The 25,517-nt window shown below is 43.3% G+C and overlaps 1 protein-coding gene across 2 annotated transcripts in view; it reads right to left on the bottom strand.

Moving 5' to 3' along the window:
• SCAI (suppressor of cancer cell invasion) overlaps positions 1 to 25,517 on the bottom strand; it is a 138,087-nt gene that overhangs the window by 111,505 nt on the left and 1,065 nt on the right. The gene's annotated exons all lie outside the window — the stretch shown is intronic.

The following is a 25,517-nucleotide window of genomic DNA, read 5'->3' as shown; positions in this document are numbered from 1 at the left end:
ATCCCCAGCGCCCGGGCCATCTTTGCTCCAATGGAGCCTTGGCTGCGGGAGGGAAGAGAGAGACAGAGAGGAAGGAGGGGGGGGTGGAGAAGCAAATGGGCACTTCTCCTATGTGCCCTGGCTAGGAATCGAACCCGGGTCCCCCGCACGCCAGGCCGACGCTCTACTGCTGAGCTAACCGGCCAGGGCCGGGAATTACATTTTAAAATATGTGGCGTTCATGGCTCTCTCAGTCAAAAAGGTTCCCGACCCCTGTTGTAGAGGGAAAGCTGCACAGAGAGAAAATGCTGCAGATCTGTGCAAAGTATCTATCTAGTTCACTGAACACCTATCAGCCCACGTGTAGAGAAAAATACTGGAGGCCCTGGCTGGTTGGCTCAGTGGTAGAGCGTCGGCCTGGCGTGCAGGAGTCCCGGGTTCGATTCCCGGCCAGGGCACACAGGAGAAGCGCCCATCTGCTTCTCCACCCCTCCCCTTCTCCTTCCTCTCTCTCTCTTCCCCTCCCGCAGCAGAGGCTCCATTGGAACAAAAGATGGCCCGGGCGCTGGGGATGGCTCCTTAGCCTCTGCCCCAGGCGCTAGAGTGGCTCTGGTTGCGACAGAGCAACGCCCTGGGTGGGCAGAGCATCGCCCCCTGGTGGGCGTGCCGGGTGGATCCCGGTCGGGCACATGCAGGAGTCTGTCTGACTGCCTCCCCATTTCCAGCTTCAGAAAAATACAAAAAAAAAAAAAATACTGAAAACAGAAAAGAACCACCCAGGAGGACTAGAAGGAACAGTGCCTGGAGCTTACACAGGGCAACAATAGTGCCTTTTCCTACCAGCTAGACTTAGAAACCCTTATAATTCCTTGGTAGAGTATTCAGAAGGATCTTGCCATAATAGCAGAAAATGATATGCCCTAGTGATGATATCCCTAAACGCTGCTCTGGCCCAACCCAACAAAGCTTAAAACCAAGACCCAAAATAATCAAAATATTTCCAAATAATTTAACTGCACCCCAAGAAAAATCTCCAGAAATTTATAAGAAAAAAAACAAAACTCCAGTCCCTCTATAATGCACCCAATCAAAAATTATCAGGCATCCAAAGAAGCAAGAAAATATGACCATCAATGATAAGAAAAATCAACCAATCATAACCAAGCCAGAACTGTCATTAAAATAGTAATAGCTATAGGTATAAGCAAACTTTTTCTGTAAAGGTCCAGATAGTAAATATTTTAGGCTTTATGGGCCATTCAGTCAGTCTTGATCCCTCAGCTCTGCTGTTGGACAGAAGTCTTGAACAAGTTCATACCATGACAAAAAGAATATATAAATGACCAGTTAATATAAAGGTACTTGACTTCATCAATCATAGAGGAATGCAAGTTAATACCACATTGTATGCCAGTAGAAACAAGAACACTAAGTACCTAGATCTTGATTTTTAATACCATTTCCAATAAAAGGAAACAGAGTTCCTTGGAGAAATGTCTGAGTTTATGACCAAAGCCAAAATAATGAGCCTGGAGAATCCTGCAGTGCCAGAAAGTAAGAAAATGCTGAAGAAATTATTTTTTAAATCCACAATAATAGGAATATGTCAAAGGACAACAGCAGCCAACTGAAGAGCTCCCAATGGCCAAGCTGGACCAATTTCAGCAACAACAAAAATGAAGTAGTATTGGATTATAAACCAAAGTATAAAAAAACATGTGTCCAATTATATAATTGAATAGGCAGACAAATAAATAGGTGGAGAATAGATGAATCCTGTGAAGAATTTTTTTTTTTTTACAGAGACAGAGAGAGGGAGTCAGAGAGAGGGATAGATAGGGACAGACAGACAGGAACAGAGAGAGATGAGAAGCATCAATCATCAGTTTTTCATTGCGACACCCTAGTTGTTCACTGATTGCTTTCTCATATGTGCCTTGACCGGGGGCCTTCAGCAGACCGAGTAACCCCTTGCTCGAGCCAGCGTCTCTGGGTCCAAGATAGTGAGCTCTGCTCAAACCAGATGAGCCCGCGCTCAAGCTGGCGATCTCAGGGTCTCGAACCTGGGTCCTCCACATCCCAGTCTGACGCTCCATCCACTGCGCCACCGCCTGGTCATGCTGAAGAAAAGTTTTAAATAATTTATGTACTTTGCCTTCAAGAAAGTGAAGCATCACTCCCATTCTTTAAGAGGGGACTGCATAGAGTGACTTCCTATCAAAGAATACAGTATGAAAAGTGGAATAAAGGAGTAACTTCACAGTTAAATTTGATGAACACTATCTCAATGAAGCGGTCATAGTCAACATAAGCAGTGAAGTCAGTGGACAGACAGCATGTGCCTTGATACGATATGATAACAAGGGCCTTTTACCTTTGCAGTCTTCCCAATTAAAAGACATTCTAAACACAACTTGACCAATACTCCTCAAAACTGTCACGGTCATGAAAAATAAGAAAGGTCTGAGAAACTGTCATTGTCAAGAATCCTCTGATGAAATATGAAGACCAAACTTAATGCGGCATCCTGTATGACCAGGTAAAAACTAAAAGTAGCATACAGACTTTAGTTAATAACTTATTTTTAAAATAATATATGCATATATAAAATCTTTTTCTCTGCTCTCGTGTTATATGCTCACTATATAAGAAATGTGGAAAATCCAGAAAGTATAAAAAAATAAATAAAATTTCTACTCCCTGGAGGTAACCATGATGAATGTTCCAAGGTCATGGTCCCAAACTGTTCATTCAGGCACCTCAAGCCATCAGAAGGATGCCATCAGATATTTTAAAATTTCAAGAGAAACACAGTGACATCTGTCAGATACTACACAAACTACGAGCTCTAGGGACTTTAGTTTTAACATTAGATCACTTCACATTTCTTTAAATAATGTCATATCTTTGTGAAGCTGGTTTGTGGAGTAGTTGCTGTCTGAAGAAGCAAATACTATGTAGAAATCATCTGGTACAGGAAACGAGGTGATGGAGTCCAGCAGGACTCCAAGATCTAATAAGTTGTAAAGGGCCCAAGTACTTGTGGTTATTTAAGAATAAAATAAATATTTTTCTTAAAATAAAAAAACACATAGTAACATTATATGCTTACCACAATGGCAAAAATTTTAAAATACCAAAAACTGGCAGAGAAACCGAAACTCTCGCAGAAGTAGCTCATAGCAATATAAATTGGTACACGACTGTCAACACTTAGTTGACAACACCCATTTTGTATGACTCAGAAAGTCTTTACACACATGCCCTAAAGAAACTCTGGCACATGTACAGCAGGAGATACCTTTTAAAAATGACTGAAGTTGCATTTTGCAATTCACTTACTCATTCATAGGAGAATGGATCAATTGTGATACAGTCATGCAATTGAATACTATAGAACCATGAAAAAGAATGGAACACATCTATGAGTGCCACCATAAATGAATCTTCAAACTCCTAATTTGAATCAACAAAGAAAACTGAAGAATATATGTAAACATGATTTCATATAAAGTTTAAAAAATCCACTAAACAATATATTTACAGGCACTGGCCGGTTGGCTCAGTGGTAGAGCATCAGCCTGGCGTGCAGAAGTCCCGGGTTCGATTCCCGGTCAGGGCACAGAGGAGAAGCCCCCATCTGCTTCTCCACCCCTCCCCTTCTCCTTCCTCTCTGTCTCTCTCTTCCCCTCCCGCAGCGAGGCTCCATTGGAGCAAAGATGGCCCGGGCGCTGGGGATGGCTCCTTGGCCTCTGCCCCAGGCACTAGAGTGGCTCTGGTCGCAACAGAGCGACGCCCCAGAGGGGCAGAGCATCGCCCCTGGTGGGCAGAGTGTCGCCCCCTGGTGGGCGTGCCAGGTGGATCCCGGTAGGGCGCATGCGGGAGTCTGTCTCTCCCCATTTCCAGCTTCAGAAAAATAAATTAAAAAAAAACAAAAAACAATATATTTACAGTTACATCTATATGTTGTAAAACTACCAAAAAATGCAAGAGAATGAAAACAACTTCAAAAAAGTGTTTTTCCTTTGATAGGGAGGGAAGGAAGTAAATGCCATAGAAAAAAGGCAGGTCCTGGCCCGTTGGCTCAGTGGTAGAGCGTTGGCCTGGCGTGCCGAAGTCCAGGGTTCGATTCCTGGCCAGGGCACAAAGGAGAAGCGCCCATCTGCTTCTCCACCCCTCCCCCTCTCCTTCCTCTGTCTCTCTCTTCCCCTCCTGCAGCCAAGGCTCCATTGGAGCAAAGATGGCCCGGGTGCTGGAGATGGCTCCATGGCCTCTGCCTCAGGCACTAGAGTGGCTCTGGTCGCAACAGAGCTACGCCCAAATGGGCAGAGCATCGCCCCCTGGTGGGCATGCCGGGTGGATCCCTGTCGGGCGCATGCGGGCGTCTGTCTGACTGCATCCCCGTTTCCAGCTTAAGAAAAATACAAAAAAAAAAGAAAAAGAAAAAAGGCATATGAGGGACTTCCATGGTATTGATAGTGTACTATTTTTAAATTCGGTCAGTGGAGGCCCCAGCCCAGGCATGGCCAACATACGGCCAGCAATTACATTTTTAATATTCTCTGCTACTTTAAAATCTCAGCTACTCAGAAGCAGAAGCATCTTTGATTATTGGGAATCAAGATATTTAAGAAGATAGTGATAAGCGGAAAAGAATTGCGCGTGTGACTAATCTAGGGTTAGCTTCCAATAATTGGTCGAATGGATTCACAAGACTTTTTTTTTTTTTTAATTCCATAATAAAGATTTACAACTTTTGTACTTGTCTGTACTCAATATGAACTGTTTGACGTTTAGCGGCGATGTGAAACCCACATTCTTTTAGGAGGAGTTTGCCAGTGCGACCCAATATCAAACAATTTGTTATTTTTGTGGTCAAGTGTGCTGAATCAAGTGGCATTGTAGCATACACAAGAGCTGCAGTTGATAACTGAAAACGTATCCAGGCTGTTTGTAAAACGAAATAATTGTTTTATTTGCGATATACCCCCTTTAATCTCATTCTATTAATTAAATATTGTTTTGATTGACTGCGATACAGTTTGGATATTTATACGGTATGTAATTACATTTTTATTAAAATAATATTGTACATTAAAATTTTTTTCACTCACATTTATTCATAAGCAAATTACATAATAAAATTTTGTTTATTTAAATGAATCGTTTTGTATTTAACATTTTTTAATTTTAATATTCCGTCCAGCCTGTGAAAAAAGTTTTCTTTCCAATCTGGCCCAGGGACAAAAACTGTTGGCCACACCTACCCTAGCCGATTGGCTCAGTGGTAGAACAATGGACCAGCATGTGGAAGTCCTGGGTTCAATTCTGGGTCAGGGCACACAGGAGAGGCGCCCATCTGCTTCTCCACCCTTCCCCCTCTCCTTCCTCTCTCTCCCTCTCTCTCTCTCTCTTCCCTTCCTGCAGCCAAGGCTCTATTGGAGCAAGTAGGCCCAGGCGCTGAAGATGGCTTCATGGCCTCCTCCTCAGGCACTAGAATGGCTCTGGCCGTAACAAGGCATCGCCCCCTGGTGGGCATGCCGGGTGGATCTCGGTCGGGTGCATGCGGGAGTCTGCCTCCCTGCTTCTCATTTCAAAAAATAATACAAAAAGTACTTAGTATGTCTAGATGTCTTTAGGATACCTGTTGAACAAATAATTGTTTGCACATGAATTCTGTCTTACTTATCCCATTATCTGAGCTAGCATTTTCCATTAAAATAAATTTTTTAGCCTGACCAGGTAGTGGCGCAGTGAATAAAGCATCGGACTGGGATGCTGAGGACCCAGGTTCGAGACCCTGAGGTCGCCAGCTTGAGCGCGGGCTCATCTGGTTTGAGCAAAAGCTCACCAGCTTAGACCCAAGGTCGCTGGCTGGAGCAAGGGGTTACTTGGTCTGCTGAAGGCCCACAGTCAAGGCACATATGAGAAAGCAATCAATGAACAACTAAGGTGTCACAATGTGCAATGAAAAACTAATGATTAATGCTTCTCATCTCTCCGTTCCTGTCTGTCTGTCCCTGTCTATCCCTCTCTCTGACCCTATGTCTCTGTAAAAATAAATAAATAAATAGATAAATAAATTTTTAAACAAAATTTATGAAAATGAATGGCTGAACTCTCATTTACCTTTTCACCTGTTATATTTAATTTTTTTAATCTGGTGTGAATTTTCAAATAGAACATGCTGCAAAGGGTAAAAGAATCCAAAATACGAGACAAAAATCTGATATCTTCAGGAATACTATCCTGATTGAATCAGTGACGTTCTCCTGTATGTTGAATGTAGAGAAGTGAGTGAATCTTTGGGAAGATGTTTTTCATTTTTCACTCAGTAACACTTCAAGTCATCCATCCATCACCTAGTCTCCTGTATGAGGTTTGTTACCCAGTATAATGACAAAACATCACTTACAATGTGTTAGGCAGATAAAATATATTACACTTACTTTGTTAAAGATGGTGCTGCCCACATGGAAGCTCATCGCCCAGGTGATATTAATGTGTGTTGGGGGCGGGCTGTGGGCAGGCAGGATTCTTGTAGCCTGGGGCTTGGTTTTAGGACTAAGACTAAGCCTTTCCCACTTTTTTTTTTTTTTTTTTTTTTTACAGGGACAGAGAGAGAGTCAGATAGAGGGATAGATAGGGACAGACAGACAGGAACGGAGAGAGATGAGAAGCATCAATCATCAGTTTTTCGTTGCGACATCGTAGTTGTTCATTGATTGCCTTCTGACATGTGCCATGACCGTGGGCCTTCAGCAGACCGAGTAACCCCCCCACTCGAGCCAGTGACCTTGGGTCCATGCTAGTGAGCTTTTTTTTTTTTTTTTTTTTTTTTTTTTTAATTATTATTATTATTTTTTCTGAAGCTGGAAACGGGGAGAGACAGTCAGACAGACTCCCGCATGCACCCTACCGGGATCCACCCGGCACGCCCACCATGGGGCGACGCTCTGCCCACCAGGGGGTGATAATCTGCCCATCCTGGGCGTCGCCATGTTGCGACCAGAGCCACTCTAGCGCCTGAGGCAGAGGCCACAGAGCCATCCCCAGCGCCCGGGCCATCTTTGCTCCAATGGAGCCTTGGCTGCGGGAGGGGAAGAGAGAGACAGAGAGGAAAGCGCGGCGGAGGGGTGGAGAAGCAAATGGGCGCTTCTCCTGTGTGCCCTGGCCGGGAATCGAACCCGGGTCCTCCGCATGCTAGGCCGACGCTCTACCGCTGAGCCAACTGGCCAGGGCGTGAGCTTTTTTTTGCTCAAGCTGGCAACCCCGGGGTCTCGAACCTGGGTCCTTCCTCATCCCAGTCCAACGCTCCATCCACTGCGCCACCGCCTGATCAGGCTCCCACCTTTTTTGATGTGGGGTGGTGCACTCTCATGAGGAATCCCATTATGCCTCAGACTTTCTTGTTTGTATATTGGATTAAAGGTTTTGATTTCTGCACTATAAGTGGGGCAGACCGGGAGCTTGTTCTCTCAGTTCCTAAGATTAGCGTTAGAGAGGAGAGCAGAAAAAGGCCACGTGGAAGAGGCCAGGAGAAGCAGCCAAGATGGCGGAGTGCTGAAGGAGAAGCCAGTTTGTGCAGTTTGTGCAGAGAGAAGATGAGGAACAGAGGTGAATGAGACGGGTGAGCTAGAAACCTTTGATTCTAGGAAACTCAGGTAAGTCAATAGCTTTGTGAACACTGAATGAGTGGGTTTTGGAGCCTGGTGTGTGTTTTTACTTGCCCGCAGGGTACAAGTTAGGATTAAAGCTAATGGCCCACCAGTTCTTAGCTCTGCTGTTTCATTACCATCTGTCCAAATCCAATGCAAACCTGCATGGGCCAGGCGGCTATGATGGTGGCCGCAGCAACTGGCTTTACACAATCCAGCTTTAAATCTTATATCTGTGAGACTGGCAATAGCATGCATGAACTGTCCTAGAAACAAAATTCTTTTCCTTCTCAATAGTCTTTACTTTCATTGATACTTAAAAGTAAAAATGCACTAGATTACCCAAAACAACTACTTTTCCCTATTCCCTGAACCGCTGAGGCAGTGTCACGGGGATCTGGAGGGTTAAGATCTACTTTGAGGAGGCTTACTCCAGGCTGGCACGCTAATGCTGGACGCCAGCTGGGCGCTCTGCTGAGGTGGAGGGCCAGGGTGTTCGTTTCCCCCTCACACACGCCTCTTGAGCTCCTCACAGCACAGTGTGGTAGCTAGGCTCCACAGAGTATGCCAAGAGAGGAAGGTGGGCGTACATAGCATTTCTACGACCTAGCGTCAGAAGCCACATAGTGTCATTTGAGCCATGTTCTATTGGTGGCAACAGTTACAAAGGCCTGCCCTGGTTACAAGAGAGGGAAAGAGAACTCACTACTAGATGGGAGGAGTGTCAAGGTCACACTGAAGTACAACAGGTGGAATGAAAGTCACTGCCTCAGACAGCTTTGGGAAATACAATTTATCACACCAATGGAATGGTTCTGTCAGAACACATCGACGTTAACTTTTTGTTAACAGCATTTATTGGTTTTTATTAAGTAGAGATTTCCTGCAAAAATCAGCTGATGAAGAGATTGGCAAACAAGGACCTTACACTCTTCCAACCTTTTGATGAGTTGAATTCAAAGGCCTACAAGTAATTACCTTCAGGGCCGAATGACAGAGAAAAAAAGAAGAAAGTATAGTTAGGTACTTTCTAGAATAAAAAAGTGATAAAATGCAGAAAGTGAGAAATCTTTCACTAAAAAGTAAACATATCTTGAGTTGGGGAAACTTTCTGACATCACTCCCTTATTCTAGCAACTATTAGAAAACTAAGCTTCTCTCATTTACCTTTCAGTAATGGTTAGGGAAAGCTCTTATTTTAGCAAACCTCTAAATTCTAGAATGCATATATTGTTATTCACTCGTTCCCCATTGTTACTGGCAACAAAAACCCTTAAAGATGAAAAAAAGCATCAAAACCTTCAGAGTTAACAAGGATAGGGAAAAATTGAGGCCCGGTTCACAGAAGGGTTTCAAGGCAGAGAGAACAACAGGTTATATAACAGATAAAAGTTCTGTGGCCATCTATATAACAATTGTTGTGATTTTATTACCTGGTTATTGAGAAAAATCAGTAATGACAAAAGTACCACGAATTCAATAAATGCTATTGGTATTTTGTCACAAGGATGTTTACATGCAATAGTATGTACACGAAACATCTGATTGAGATAAAATTCTAAGTAAACACTGAATACATGTCAGTTATTGGTAAATATGTAACCACATTTGAAAAGACTGAGAGAATTTTTAAGGACTTCCTTTTCAAGTATGTTACAGGACTTCTGCTGTGCTTGTCACTGGACTCAACTAATCTCTTACAACACAATCTATAATTCTCTTATAAACTGTTAAAAGCATTACCCTTCTTTTTAACTTATATCTTAATGATTTAAAATTGCTTTGGGACAATACAGATGCATATTCTTTATATTTTTTAAAAGAATTTTTATGAGTTTATTTGAGCCAAACTGTCAACAATTGCCAGGAAGCAAAGTCTCAATGGATTGAGAAAATGCTCTGCATATTCTTATTTTATAAAAAAAAAAAAAAAAAAAAGTAAAAACCCTCCCGCTTGTTGATGACAATTTTATTATCACCAGCAAGGAGTTACCTCAACAGGTAAGTGGTTTCCTTATCTACTATTGGAAAGACAAGCTAATGGCAACTATTCTAAATCTAACATTTTTATTTTTGGCCGTTGTTCTCTAAAACTCTGTATCTGACCACTCTATAGTTTGGGAATTATCATAATAGTTTAAAAGGTCTGACTGTCACTCTGAAGTCTTTGGGGAAACAATGTATGTGCACCTTCAATCTGGGCCCCATCCAAAGAAGAACTCCCAGGATACTGCCAAACAGGTACAGGCCCTTTCACAACCCATAGAGTGTATGGACACAGCTAGGAAAAAAGAAGCCCAGCTGCAAAACAAGAATATAAAGAATGGTATCCAGCCTCAGAGTGAAATGTTTCCAAAACAGCAGCCAAGTTTATAAAAACACAAACACTCCTCCTTTTTCTTACTTGTGCTGAAGATGGCCATTTCGTTGCAGTCTGCATCTATGAAGAGAACCCACAGCTAGTAATGCAGAAGCTATGACAGGTTTAAGAGCACTTTGAAAACATAAATGAAACTAAGTTAGGCCATAAAAATGACTAGGCTTATACATGAGTCAGAGTTCTGCTGAGAAACAAAGGCAACAGGGTTGGCCCTGGCAAGTTGGCTCAGTGAATAAAGCATTGGCCCAGTGTGTGGATGTGCCCAGTTCAATGCCTGGTCAGGGCACACAGAAAAAGCAACTATTTGCTTTTCTTCCCCTTCTCTCTCTCTTCCCCTTCCACAGCCAGTGGCTCATTTGGTTGGAGCATCAGCCCTAGGTGCTGAGGATAGCTCAGTTGGTCAGAGCGTTGACCTCAGGCACTAAGGATAGCTTGGTTGCTTCGAGCACTGGCCCCAGAAGGGGGTTGCCAGGTGAATCCTGGTTGGGGCACATGTGAGAGTCTTTCTATCTCCCCTCCTCTCACTTATAAAAAAAAAAGCAATAGGGTATGTGTGTGTGTAAACAGATAAGGAAATGGCTCACACAATTATAGAGACTGCGAAGTACCAAGAGCTACAAGCTAGAGACCCACCAGAGCCAATGGCGTGGTTCCAGCCCAAGTCTGAAAGCTGAAAACCAGGACAGCTGATGGTGCCAATTTCAATCTGAGAGCCAGTAGGCTTGAGACATAAGAAGAGCAAAGTTTCAACTTGAATCCAAAGGCTTTAAAAACTAATTTCCCAACTCAAGTAGATAGGCAGGAGGACTTCCCTCTTACACAGTCTTTTTGTCCTTTTCACGTCTTCAATTGAAAGGATGAGGTCCACCCACACTAGGGAGGGCAATCTGTTTTACTGAGTCTACTGACTGAAATGTTAATCTCATCCAAAATACCCTCAAGGACACATCTAAAATGACACTGACCAAATGTCTAAGCAGCCTGTGGCCCAGTTAAATTGACACAGAAAATTAACTATCACACCTGACTTGACTCTGATTTGATTTGCCCATTCTTCCTGGACAAACCAAGAAGGCGTTGAAAAAGAGTTTAAAACTTGGTGGCAGGTACCAGGCAGAGGAAAACTAACTCTTCACTGGGCAACTACATTTTGGCTCTTTTCGTAATGAGTGAATGTCAGCAGGGAACTAACTTCTAGTCTGTGGGACAAAAGACCAGGCAGAGAGCAATGACTATGAAGATGAAGAGCAAATGATTATAGAGTTTCAGTTACTAGGACAGACACATCACTACCTAAAAGTAAATTGTCCTTTGGCCTGACCTGTGGCAGTACAGTGGATAAAGCGTCGACCTGGAAAGCTGAGGTCGCTGGTTTGAAACCCTGGGCTTGCCTGGTCAAGGCACATATGGGAGTTGATGCTTTCTGCTCCCCCCCTTCTCTCTCTCTGTCTCTATTTCTGTCTCTTCTCTCTAAAAAATGAGTAAGTAAAATCTAAAAAAAATTTTAAAAAAGTAAATTGTCCTTCAATGCTGTTAATAAAAAGATAGCTGCTTACCCAATACACAAAGACACATATACATACATACACACACCGTCCACCAGAGACCTATCTTGGAGAAAATCTTAGCCAGAGATTGAGCCCTTTGGGTATAATGGAGCCAGTGCTAGAATAAAGGAGTTCTCAAAAACAACAACAAAATCACAGGCTCATATAACTCAGCCTTTGTGAAGCCAAAATTATAAGTCAAGCCTTTGACCAGGGATATAGTCTCCTCAAGGCTCAACCAATGTAGGGTCCCCTTCCAAGCTCACCCAAGTAGCAATAAATGAGTGCACAACTAAGTGGAACGACTAAGTGAAACAACGAGTTGATGCTTCTCTCTCTTACTCCCTGGTCCCCCTCTCTCTAAAATCAGTAAATTTTAAAAATCCAAATGGAAAATATTACATTTATAGAGGATTATTAAAGAACACAGTATATAATCCATTCTTCTAGACTTGCTGCTTTCAAAACTACTTCTAGGTTATTTAATCCTTTCTTTCAAATAAAATCTCAGGATATAAAACATATAGTTAGAAGCAGGATGATGCCAGAATAGGTAGGTCTCCTTTGAGAGTGGCAGATTCTAGGTCTGAGCAAAATACATGCAAGATGGGCCTAGAATATCCTGTCCAACCAGAAAGCAAGGAAGCTATCCAAGTCTACTGGACACATGTCAAAGGGACCCAGAGCTGATTTAAAGAGGTTTCCACTGGGCAAAGCTGGGTAATGAACAACTCAAGTCCACTGTAGTATTCTAAGTTTGCCTCTATTCAAAATTTTCCATATTAAAAATGTACAGACAAGGGCCCGGGCCAAAAAAAAAAATGTACAGACAAGACAGAAAGTAGAAATGGGGCCCTAAAGACTAGTCTGCTTAATATTTCTTCTGGCTACTCCTAGCATCCCATCCTCCAGGGAGCCCCTAAACTAGTCCCAAGGAACTCTTGGGGCTCCATTTGAACGCATTAGAAAATCACTGCTTGATCTAGTCTAGCTTTTATTCCTGAATAAAATATTACCATGCAAATGCTGAATACTCTGACGACGCTATCTTGGGCCCTGTAGAATCTGCTTTCACAGAACTGAACGTTGGCTTTCTGCCCTAGGTTTTCACTGACACATGCTTTGCCAAACCCACTGCATTTCTGTAGGGATGTTGCTGAAGGAGACACTACAAAGAAACTCTGTAAATAGCGGATATTCTTGTGTTTCAGTGTAAACTGGAAAACCTTCCTCTGGTTTTCCAAATAACTACCTCCTCCAGAATCTCAGTTTCTCAGCAGAGTACAGAGCTCTGTCTCCCTGAGATAAACACTAGTTGTCTGGTGACCACCTACAGAAAGACTACCATGCACAGAGCACACTGTGAAGGAAGAGAGCACATCCACAGACAGAAGGCAGTTTGGTATACTTCCGCACCATGGTATGTGCCTTCTGCAGCCTTCTTCATATTTCATTCAACGTGGTTTCCCTAGGTTACTTCATTCGTTGTCATGACTGAACCACTAAGTGTTCGCAAATGACTTCTAAACCTGCATCTCAGCCCTAATCTTTCTCAGCTCCAAACCCATGTTTCCCCCCGCCTAATTAGAGATGGTACACTGAAGTGCTTTACACATCACATGGCCCAAATAAACTAATAATCTTAACCTTCCAAACTCGCTCCTCTTGTATCTGCTACCTCAAGCAAAAACGTCCCTATCCAATCTTTTATTTAAGCTAAAAGCTCCCCAAGATACTATAGAAAGGCGAGCCACAGACTGGAGACATATCTGCAAAACATACACCTGATAAAGACTGATGTGAAGAACACATAAAAAACTCTTATAGCCTGACCAGGCGGTGGCGCAGTGGATAGAGCATCGGACTGGGATGCTGAGGACCCAGGTTCAAGACCCTGAGGTCACCGCTTGAGCGCGGGCTCATCTGGTTTGAGCAAAAGCTCACCAGCTTGGACCCAAGGTCTCTGGCTCGAGCAAGGGGTTACTCCGTCTGCTGAAGGCCCGCGGTCAAGGCATATATGAGGGAGCAATCAATGAACAACTAAGGTGTCGCAATGCACAACAAAAACTAATAATTGATGCTTCTCATCTCTCCGTTCCTGTCTGTCTGTCCCTGTCTATCTCTCTCTGACTCTCTCTCTGTCTCTGTAAAAACAACAACAAACAAACAAAAACCAAACAAACAAAAAAAAGAACTCTTATAACTATAGTATATATGATGAGAAACTGACAAAAACAGGTAAAAGACTTGAGCAGAATATTTACAAGTTATATGAATGGCTAATAAATACATGAAAAGATACTTAACAACATTAGTCATTAGGGAAAGGCAAATTAAAAATATAGTAAGCCTGACCAGGCAGTGAGGCAATGGATAGAGCAGTGGACTGGGATGCAGAGGACCCAGGTTCGAAACCCTAAGGTCGCCAGCTTGAGCTCAACAGCTTGGGCATTGGGTCGCTGGCTTGAGTGTGGGACCATAGACATGATTCCATGGTTGCTGGCTTGCGCCCAAAGGTCACTGACTTGAGCAAGGGGTCACTCACTCTGCTGTAGCCCCCTGGTCAAGGCACATACGAGAAAGTAATCAACGAACAACTAAGGTGCTGCAACGAAGAACTGATGTTCTCATCTCTCTCCCTTCCTGTTTGTCTGTCCCTATCTGTCCCTCTGTCTGTCTCTTTGTCACAAAAAACACATAATGATATATATCACTATACACCCCAGATAGCAAATAATGGTGATAGTTTCAATGGTACACATATGTGCCAAAATTTATCAAATTGTACACTTTAAATATGTGCCACTTACTGTATACCAAATATAACCTCAATAAAGCTGTTTAAAAGAAAAATATTGAGCCTGATCAGTGGTGGTACAGTAGATAGAACATCGACCTGGACCTCTGAGGACCCATGTTTGAAACCCTAAGGTCACTGGCTTGAGCACAGGCTCCTCCAGCCTGAGTGCAGGCTCACCCACTTGAGTGTAGGATCACAGACATGATCCCACAGTCTCTGGCTTGAGCGCAAAGGTCACTGGCTCAGCTGGAGCCCCCAGTCACAGTATATATGAGAAGCAATCATCAAACAACAAAAGTGACACAACTACAAGTTGCTGCTTCTCATCTCTCTCTCTACCTCACTATATAAAAAAAAAGGGCAGTATCAAGTATTGGCAAGGATACAAAACAAATGGAATCCCATACATTACTGGCGGGGGTATACAAAATGGTTCTACTACTTTGAAAAACAGTTTCACAGTCTCTTAAAAAGCTAAAAATATACTTGCCATAAGACCCAGCAAGGCGACTCCTTGGCATTTACTCTGGAGAAATGAAAACATACATCTGCACAAAGACTTCACTCAAATGTTCAGAACAATTGTACTCATACTAGCCAAAAACCAGACACAAAACAACTATCAACTGCTGAGTGACTGAACAAATTGTGGAAAAATCATCCGATAGAAGGTTCCTCAGCAATAACCACAACTGTAAACAGTAACACGAATGAATTTTTTTTTCTTTTGCCAGAAAGACAAGAGAATTTTATTTGTAAAGTCTTTGACAACTAAAGAATGAAAGAAAAAAGAGCCCTGGCCATAGCTCCATGGGTTACAGCATCAGCCCAAAGCACAGAGGCTGCCGGTTCGATCCCTGGTCAGAGCACATACAGGAACGGATCGATGTTCCCGTCTCGCTCTCTCTCCCTTCCTCTCTGGCTAAAATCAAGCAATAAATAAGAAACTTAATAAAAAAAAAAAAAGAAAAAGGAAAATAGAATGAAAGAAAATAATTTCATGGCTATCTCAAAAAGAATATCTTTTGAACAACACGGATGAATTTCAAGGGGAAGAAGCTACACATAAAGGACTATATAGTGAGTGATTCACTTACATGAAATTTCAAAAAAGACAACTTTTACTGATAGGTAAAAATACTGGTGGTCGCCAGAACCACGACTACAGGGAACACGAGCGAATGTGGGGGTGGGGACAGCAATGGTAATGTTCCAGATCATAATTGCAGTAGTGGTTACAAAACTGCATACGTCTATCAAAAGTCATCACATTGTACGCTTAAAAATGGTCAATTTTCGCCCTGGCCGGTTGGCTCAGTGGTAGAGCGTCGGCCTGGCGTGCAGGAGTCCCAGATTCGATTCCCGGCCAGGGCACACAGGAGAGGTGCCCATCTGTTTCTCCAACCCTCCCCCTCTCCTTCCTCTCTGTTTCTCTCTTCCCCTCCCACAGCCAAGGCTCCACTGGAGCAAAGTTTGCCCAGGCGCTGAGGATGGCTCTGTGGCCTCTGCCTCAGGCACTAGAATGGCTCTGATTGCAGCAGAGCAATGCCCCAAGATGGGCAGAGCATCGCCCCCTGGTGGGCGTGCCGGGTGGATCCCGGTCAGCGCATGCGAGAGTCTGTCTGCCTCCCGTTTCCAGCTTGGGGGGGGGGGTCAATTTTGCCTGATCAGGCGGTGGCGCAGTGGATAGAGCGTCGGACTGGGATGCGGAAGGACCCAGGTTCGAGACCCCAGGATAGCCAGCTTGAGCATGGGCTCATCTGGCTTGAGCAAAAAAGCTCACTGGGCCTGACCTGTGGTGGCGCAGTGGGATAAAGCGTCGACCTGGAACACTGAGGTCGCCGGTTCGAAACCTTGGGCTTGCCTGGTCAAGGCACATATGGGAGTTGATGCTTCCTGCTCCTCCCCCTTCTCTCTCTCTCTGTCTCTCTCTCTCACTCCTCTCTCTCTAAAAAATCAATAAATAAAATATTTAAATAAAAAAAAGCTCACTGGCATGGACCCAAGGTCACTGGTTCGAGTGGGGGGTTACTCAGTCTGCTGAAGGCCCACGGTCATGACACATATGAGAAAACAATCAATGAACAACTATGGTGTTGCAACGAAAAACTGATGATTGATGCTTCTCATCTCTCTCCGTTCCTGTCTATCTGTCCCTATCTATCCCTCTATCTGACTCTCTCTCTGTCTCTGTTAAAAAAAAAAAAAAAAAAAAAAAAAGTCAATTTTATATATGTAAATAATATCTCAATAAAGCTTATTTTTACAAAGACTAGAAGAAGCCCTGGCCGGTTGGCTCAGTGGTAGAGCGTCAGCCTGGCGTGCGGAAGTCCCAGGTTCGATTCCCGGCCAGGGCACACAGGAGAAGCGCCCATCTGCTTCTCCACTCCTCCCCCTCTCCTTCCTCTCTGTCTCTCTCTTCCCCTCCCGCAGCCAAGGTTCCATTGGAGCAAAGATGGCCCGGGCGCTGGGGATGGCTCCTTGGCCTCTGCCCCAGGCGCTAGAGTGGCTCTGGTCGCGGCAGAGCTACGCTATGGAGGGGCAGAGCATCGCCCCCTGGTGGGCGTGCCGGGTGGATCCCGGTCGGGCGCATGCGGGAGTCTGTCTGACTGTCTCTCCCCATTTCTAGCTTCAGAAAAATACAAAAAAAAAAAAAAAAAAAAAAAGGCTAGAAGAAAAGGATAAATAAAAATAATTAAACTAACAAAGTCACAGTATCTGTTGAGTCCTTCATGCATGCATGCCATGTAACTGTATCAGATACTTCACATTCCTCAGTTCATTGAATCTTCTTAATGAGCCATTCACTGAGTCATCCAACCTAGCATACCTGTACAGTGTAAGGCAACAGTAGGTTTACAGTTGTTCATATGGAAAGTAATACAATTAATAAATAATAACAGAATAAACTCTATGTTTCATGTACTCGCAAACAACACCCAAACCATACAACAAAGTTTTAATTAATGTGAATCCTATCCAAACAAAGGGCTCTTATTCCAAATAGGATCTAAAAGGATTCTGTGAAGGATTCTGTGACTCATAACCCACACTTTATTGAAGCCTTCAGAATTTTCCAAAACCACACTGAGTTGAAGTTTCCTAATCTTAAAATTCAGTCTAGTACAGTTTATCAAGGGTATTAAATATTACTTTTTTTTTTTTTTTTTTTTTTACAGAGACAGAGAGTGAGTCAGAGAGAGGGATAGACAGACAGGAACAGAGAGAAATAAGAAGCATCAATCATTAGTTTTTCATTGTGCGTTGCAACACCTTAGTTGTTCATTGATTGCTTTCTCATATGTGCCTTGACCGTGGGCCTTCAGCAGACCGAGTAACCTCCTGCTGGAGCCAGCAACCTTGGGTTCAAGCTGGTGGGCTTTTGCTCAAACCAGATGAGCCCGTGCTCAAGCTGGCGACCTCGGGGTCTCGAACCTGGATCCTCTGCATCCCAGTCCGACGCTCTATCCACTGCGCCACCGCCTGGTCAGGCAAATATTACATTATTTTGAAGCACCTTATCCACACCAACTTTCTGTCACCAATTTATGTATTAGTTCATTAGTTTTATTAAGTACCTCCTCAATACTACTGATACAAAAAGGAGCTAAGACAAGGAAATAAAAATTTTAGTGGGAAAAAAATGACACACAAAAACAATAACAGTAGGATAGGGGATGCTTGTATACCTCAAATTACTTGAGTTTTTCTTGTAATAGTTTGGTCTGTACTAGGAAGGTTCTCAAAAGACAACTCGGTCCTAACTCATAGCTATCAAAAAAAAGAATGACGTAACAACTATTCTAAAATAAAAATCATGCCCTGGCCAGCAAGCTCAGCTGGTTGGCTGAAGTGTTCCTAATGCACCAAGATTGCAGGTTCAATCCTCGGTCAGGAGACATGCAGTAAGCAACCAATGAGTGCACGGGTAGGTGGAAGAGCAGATCAATGTTTCTTTCCCTCTCTCCCTTCTTATCTCTCTCTAAAGTCAATAAATAAAAATTTTTAAATGTATCAATAAAAATCACACTTTTGACAATGATTTTCTAAAATGTAAAATGGCAAATGTTTTCTAAAATATTATACTATGTATTACATAGTATAATAGTCAACAACTCGACACAACAGGCCAACTCAAAGGAGTACTTAAGGCTACACTCAGCAATTAATTCATTTAAAGTATTTACCAGGAAGTTGTATCATTTGATAATGAGAATTTTTAGCCTGACCAGGTGGTGGAGCAGAGCGTAGGACTGGGATGCGGAGGACCCAGGTTCGAGACCCCGAGGTCGCCAGCTTGAGCGTAGGCTCATCTGGTTTGAGCAAAGCTCACCAGCTTGGACCCAAGGTCGCTGGCTCAAGCAGGGGGTTACTCGGTCTGCTGAAGACCTGCGGTCAAGGCACATATGAGAGAGCAATCAATGAACAACTAGGGTGTTGAAACGAAAAACTAATGATTGATGCTTCTCATCTCTCTCCATTCCTGTCTGTCTATCCCTCTCTCTGACTCTGTCTCTGTAAAAAAAAAAAAAAAGAGAAAGAGAATTTTTATGGCCACAGATGAAACTGATAATAACAATGTAAAAAATTTCTGGCTACAGTCATTACATCTTTTCTCTATAATCCATCTTTAGGGCCTTAACTAGCCATCTCGTTTTCTATTTTTAGAGCAATCCCCAAACTGACTTTTTTATTATTTTTTTTTACAGAGACAGAGAGTCAGAGAGAGGGATAGATAGGGACAGTCAGGAACAGAGAGAGAGATGAGAAGCATCAATCATCAGTTTTTCGTTGTGACACCTTAGTTGTTCACTGATTGCTTTCTCATATGTGCCTTGACTGGGGGCCTTCAGCAGACCGAGTAACCCCTTGCTCAAGCCAGCGACCTTGGGTCCAAGCTGGTGAGCTTTGCTCAAACCAGATGAGCCCACACTCAAGCTGGCGACCCTGGGGTCTCGAACCTGGGTCCTCCACATTCCAGTCCGACGCTCTATCCACTGTGCCACCGCCTGGTCAGGCTCAAAACTGACTTCTGAGGAAAATCTTGGTCTTAGCCACAGGACCTCTTTAGAGATGTATGCTGGCTGTTCACTCAGGTCAAAATCCCGACTTGATCAGGATCTGACTTTAATCAGACATACAGTCACAATACACAACCTCATAATTGTTGACTAAGAATAAAAGCTTAAACTCACTGCTCCCTGATAGTTATAAACTTGGTTACGAGAAATAATATTCAGGGAAAAGGACTCATTCACTCAATAATTCAGTCAACAGTTTTCTATTCTAGGTGCTGGAGACAAGCAAGTGTCCCTGTGGCTCATTCATTTCTCTTTATCACTGAACTGAGCTCAACTATCAGGAACTGTATACACAAACCACATTGCTTTCAGCTCTTTGGAAGATGTTTTGTTCACTGGCATTACCCTGAACCTGGATTGAGAAGCATTAAGAAGCAATCTTGCCCTGGCCAGCTGGCTCAGTGGTTGAGTGTTGGCCCGGCGTGTGGATGTCCTAAGTTCAATTCCCAGCCAGGGCACACAGCAGAAGCACCCATCTGCTTGTCCATCTGTCCCCTCTCACTTCTCTCTCTCTCTACCTTTCTCTTCTCCTCCCCTCCTGCAGCCATGGCTCAACTGGCCCCAGGCACAGAGGATGGCTCTATGGCCTCCACCACAGGAGCTAAAAAATGGCCTCCACTGCAACAGAGCAAGCCCCAGATGGGCAAAACATCAGCCCCTAGTGGACTTGCCGGGTGGATCCTGGTCGGAGCACATGCAGGAGTCTGTCTCTGTCTCCCCTTCTCTCACTAAAAAAGAAAGAAAGGAAAGAAAGGAAGCAAAAAAGAAGGGAGGAAGGAAGGAAAGAGCAAGGAAGGAAAGAGGAAGGAAGGAAGGAAGGAAGGAAGGAAGGAAGGAAGGAAGGAAGGAAGGAAGGAGAGGGAGGGAGGGAGGGAGGAGAGGGAAGGAGGGAGGGAGGGAGGGAGGGAGGGAGGGAGGGAGGGAGGGAGGGAGGAGAGGGAGGGAGGAGAGGGAGGGAGGGAGGGAGGAGAGGGAGGGAGGAAGGAGCAACCTTTTTTTCTTTTATTGATTTTTAGATAGAGGAAAAAGAGATAAAAAGAGAGAGAGAGAAAGAGATGAGAGAATCAGAAAGCATCAACTTACAGTAGTTGCTTTCCATACATGCCTTGACCAGGCAAGCCCAGAGTTCTAACCAGCAACCTCAGTGCTCCAGGTCAACACTTTGGCCACTGTGCCACCACAGGACAGACTATAAAAAGCAATCTTTATCAACCAGTGCACAACTAAATGGAACAACAAAGTGGAACGAGTTGATGCTTCTTTCTCTCTTCTCTCTCTCCGTTCCTCTCTCTTTCTCAAATCAATGGAAAATTTTGAGGTAAAAATAAAAAGCAATCTTTTAAAAACTCACTACTATATTAATCATTGGGATTTTCTTTCCCACCAAACCAGTGTCCCCATGCTGAAGACCACTGAGAGAAATTCCTCTCAGATATGAAGAGTCAAAAAGCTTCTTTTGACAATCTGTGTTTGAGTTTACAGACACCATGAATCTGGAAGTTGAGTTTTATTTTCTTCTTTGCTTTACTCTAGGAAACTCACAGCCAAATATGAAACCCACCTTTAGGAATTGTGCATTAATTTCTAGTCTACAGACTAACTCTGCCACTGGTTTAATTTTACTATCCCTATCTCATTTCTTCTTGGCCTAATATACATCTTATTAATCCTTTAGACAGCATATATTTTTAGAAGAGATGGAAAATAAAAGGTATTTGATAGGTGGTTTTTAATCTAAAATTTATTGTGTATTTTCCATATGCCAGGCGCCATACTAAGCCTTCTACAACTCAATAAGAGCTGAATTGTTACTTCTGTTCTACAGGTAAGGAAGCTAGGCTCAGAGTTTAATAACTTGCATAGGATCTCACAACTTGTATTTGACAGAGCTAGGATTCAAATTCAACCCAAACCATTATAACTAGGTGAGTATGAACTCAATCATGGGAGTTCATTCCAATAAGTTTAATTAAAAAATAAAAGGGCTATCAAGGGAGCAAAGGCTATCAAGGGCTATCATGGTAGAGCAGAGGAAGGAGGAGAGGTGGGGAAGGTCAGCACACAGGGTGTGATGTCTGAGCTAGGTCTTTTTTTTTTTTTTTTTTTTCATTTTTAGAGAGGAGAGAGAGAGAGAGAGAGAGAGAGAGAGAGAGAGGGAGGAGGGGGGGAGGAGCTGGAAGCATCAACTCCCATATGTGCCTTGACCAGGCAAGCCCAGGGTTTCGAACCGGCGACCTCAGCATTTCCAGGGCGACACTTTATCCACTGTGCCACCACAGGTCAGGCTGAGCTAGGTCTTTTTAAAAATTATTTATTTATTCATTCATTTTAGAGAGGAGAGTGAGAGTGTGTGTGGCGGGGGGGGGGAGCAGGAAGCATCAACTCCCATATGTGACCTGACCAGACAAGTGCAAGGTTTCGAACCGGCGACCTCAGCATTCCAGATCAACCTTATCGTATCCACTGCACCACCACAGGTCAGGCCTGAGCTAAGTCTTAAAGGAGGGCACTTGACAAGGAACAAGGAAGAAGTATTCCAGAGAAAAAGGAAAAGTATATTTAAAAAAAAAACAGAGCAAAGAGAGAACATAAGTTCTGGGAATGGCAAACAGAACATAGAGTTACATTCAGTAATTAACTCCTCATGTAGGGTTCACCAGAAAGTTAAGTCATTTAATATTAGACATTTAATAGGTCCGTTATTGAGAACTTCCATGGCCACAGGACTAAACTGTGGCCAGAAAGATAGGCAGAAGTGAAATAAGCTCTCATTTTTATGATTAGCTAAAAGTCTGAATTATGGTCAATCAGCAGTAAGGAAACAGAAAAATCTTAAGCATGAGAATTACATGCTTTGCACAGTACGGTGAATAAATTATAGCTTTGAGGTAGGGAACCAAGTCAGGCTACTACAAGAGTGCAGCACGGCAAGGAGAGTTAAACAAGGGCTGTCGAAAACAAATATAATACAAGCCATATGTAATTTTCTTTATTTTTTCTTAAATTATTTATTTATTTTAGAAAGAGAGGAAGGGAGATAGAAAGACAGAAACATCGATCTCTTCCTGTATGTGCCCTGACCTGGATTAAACCTGCAACTTTCGTACACTGAGTCAACACTCTGATACGTAATATGTGATTTAGAAAAGTGAAAATAATTTTAGTAATACTGTTATTTAACCCAATATATCTAAAATATTATTTTCACTATGTAATCAATTTAAAAATTAGTATTGAGAAATTTTACTTTTTTTTTTTTTTTTACTAACCTGAAAGCTGGTGTTTTATATTTAGAATACACTTCATTTTGGACGTTGTTTTCACTGAAAATATTTTATCTGTATTTAAACTTCATAAAATTTATAGATGAAAAAGTAGATTCATATACCCAAATTGTTCAAAACATACTGAAACATTTTCCAATAATGAATCAAGTATCAGTTTTTAAATTTAAATTATCATTAATATTAAAATTTCAGTTCCTGAGTCATACTAGCCACATTTCAAGTGCTAAACAGCCACATATGTTTACCATATTGAACAGCACAGGCCGGCCCTGGCTGGTTGGCTCATTTGATAGATCATTGGTCTGGCACATGGACAACCTGGGTTCAATTCCCAGTCAGGGCACACAAGAAAAATGAACATCTGCTTCTCTCTCCCTCTCGCCCTCCTCTAGCCAGTGGCTCAATTGGTATGAGCATGGGCCACAGGCAGTGAGGATAGCTCAGCTGGTCCCAGTGTCAGCCTTAGGCGCTAAAAATAGCTTGGTTGATTTGAGCATCAACCCCAGACAGGGGTTGTCAGTGGATCCCAGTCAGGGTGCATGCAGGGGTCTGCCTCTCAATCTCCCCTCTTCTCACTAAAAAAAAAAAAAAATAGTATAGGTCTAACAAGTGACCAAGGGATGATGGCTGAGCCCTGGCTAGTTAGCTTAGTTGGTCAGAGCACTGTTCCAACATCCAAGATTACAGGTTCAATCCCTGGTCAGGGCACATACAAGAATCAACTAATGAATGCATAAATAAGTGGAACAACAGGGTCTCTGAGGTGGTGTAGTGGATAAAGCATCAACCTGGAATGCTGAGATTGCTGGCTTAAACCCCAGGCTTACCTGGTCAAGGCACATACAAGAAACAACTACTATGAGGTAATGCTTCCCACTCCTCCCCATTTCCTCTTTCTCTCTCTCTCTTTTCTCTAAAATCAATCAATAAAATTTTTTTGCCCTGGCCGGTTGGCTCAGCGGTAGAGCGTCGGCCTAGCGTGGGGAGGTTCGATTCCCGGCCAGGGCACACAGGAGAAGCGCCCATTTGCTTCTCCACCCCTCCGCTGCACCTTCCTCTCTGTCTCTCTCTTCCCCTCCCGCAGCCAAGGCTCCATTGGAGCAAAGATGGCCCGGGCGCTGGGGATGGCTCTGTGGCCTCTGCCTCAGGCGCTAGAGTGGCTCTGGTGGCAACATGGCGACGCCCAGGATGAGCAGAGCATCACCCCCTGGTGGGCAGAGCTTCGCCCTGATGGGCGTGCCGGGTGGATCCCGGTCGGGCGCATGCGCGAGTCTGTTTGTCTCTCCCTGTTTCCAGCTTCAGAAAAATGCAAAAAAAAAAAAAAAAAAAAAAAAAATTTTTTTAAAGTGGAACAAATTGATGTCTCTCTCTCTCTCGTTCATTCTCTCTAAAATCAATTAAAACAAAAATTTTTAAGGGAACTTACAGCTGGCCTGACCAATGGTGGTGCAGTAGAGATGGCATTGACTTGTAATGCTGAGGTTGCCAGTTCAAAGCTCTGAGTTTGCACAGTCAAGGTACATATGAGAAGCAACTAAGAGTTGATGTTTCCTGTCCCCTTCCCTTCCTTTCTCTCTTCCTCTCCTCTCTCTAAAAAAATCAATAAATAAAATCTTTAAAAATATGTAAAAAAAAATAAAGAAACTATGGCTGTTTGCACTGCCATAGCATTTCACATCTACCTACTGTTGAGGTTTTCCGTGTACTAACATAGATGACTTACCAAGCATTAACTATGATAGCAGTCCTACTGGTCATAATCTCCATAGGACAGCTTACTTTCTCTAGATCAGTGCCTACCTATGTGAAAAAGCAATCTCCTAATGACTACATAGAATTGCTATATAGTACCTGAGATGTTGAAGGCACTCAAAAATGTTTGTGGAATGGGCCCTGGTCAGTTGGCTCAGTGGTAGAGCGTTGGCCTGGCATGCAGAAGTCCCGGGTTCAATTCCCGGCCAGGGCTCACAGGAGAAGCGCCCATCTGCTTCTCCACCTCTCCCCCTCTCCTTCCTCTCTGTCTCTCTCTTCCCCTCCCGCAGCCGAGGCTCCATTGGAGCAAAGATGGCCGGGGCCCTGGGGATGGCTCCTTGGCCTCTGCCCCAGGCGCTAGACTGGTTCTGGTCACAACAGAGCGACACCGCGGAGGGGCAGAGCATCGCCCCCTGGTCGGCAGAGCGTTGCCCCTGGTGGGTGTGCCAGGTGGATCCCGGTGGGCGCATGCGGGAGTCTGTCTGACTGTCTCTCCCCGTTTCCAGCTTCAGAAAAATACAAAAAAGAAAAAAGAAAAAAGAAAAAAGAAAAAAGTTTGTGGGATGGATATATGCCCTTGTTCATTACCCAAGGACTAACTCACTTGTTTGCAGACTATATAAGCCCTTTTTTCTATTTTCCTATGGTTCAACGATTCATTAGACTTTTTGTACAATAAAAACAGAAAAGGCAACAAGAAAACCTATCTTCCATTGGATATTTATTAGAGGCAGTCTAGTATAATGTTTCAGTTTAAGCCCTGGAGTCAGACTGCCTACATTCAAATCCTGGTTCTGTCACTTGCTACATGTGTGATCTTGAGTAAATGCTTGGTCTTTCTGTTGGTCAGTTCCCTATTGTGCAAAATATTTAAACGATGAATACTTCCTTGGGGCACTTCAAGGATTACAGAAAATAATACATATAAAGCACTTGCACACCATAAAGCACCTGGAAAGTAGTAGATGATCAATAAACATTAGCTTTTAACACAGAGCTGAAGAAGTTGAAATTATGGCTAAAGTAAAAAAAC

The sequence above is a fragment of the Saccopteryx bilineata genome, chromosome 2 (genome assembly GCF_036850765.1).
Source record: "Saccopteryx bilineata isolate mSacBil1 chromosome 2, mSacBil1_pri_phased_curated, whole genome shotgun sequence".
Lineage (NCBI taxonomy): Eukaryota > Metazoa > Chordata > Mammalia > Chiroptera > Emballonuridae > Saccopteryx > Saccopteryx bilineata.
Note: the sequence above shows the minus strand (reverse complement) of the source record. Positions and strands in the feature narration are given on the sequence as shown.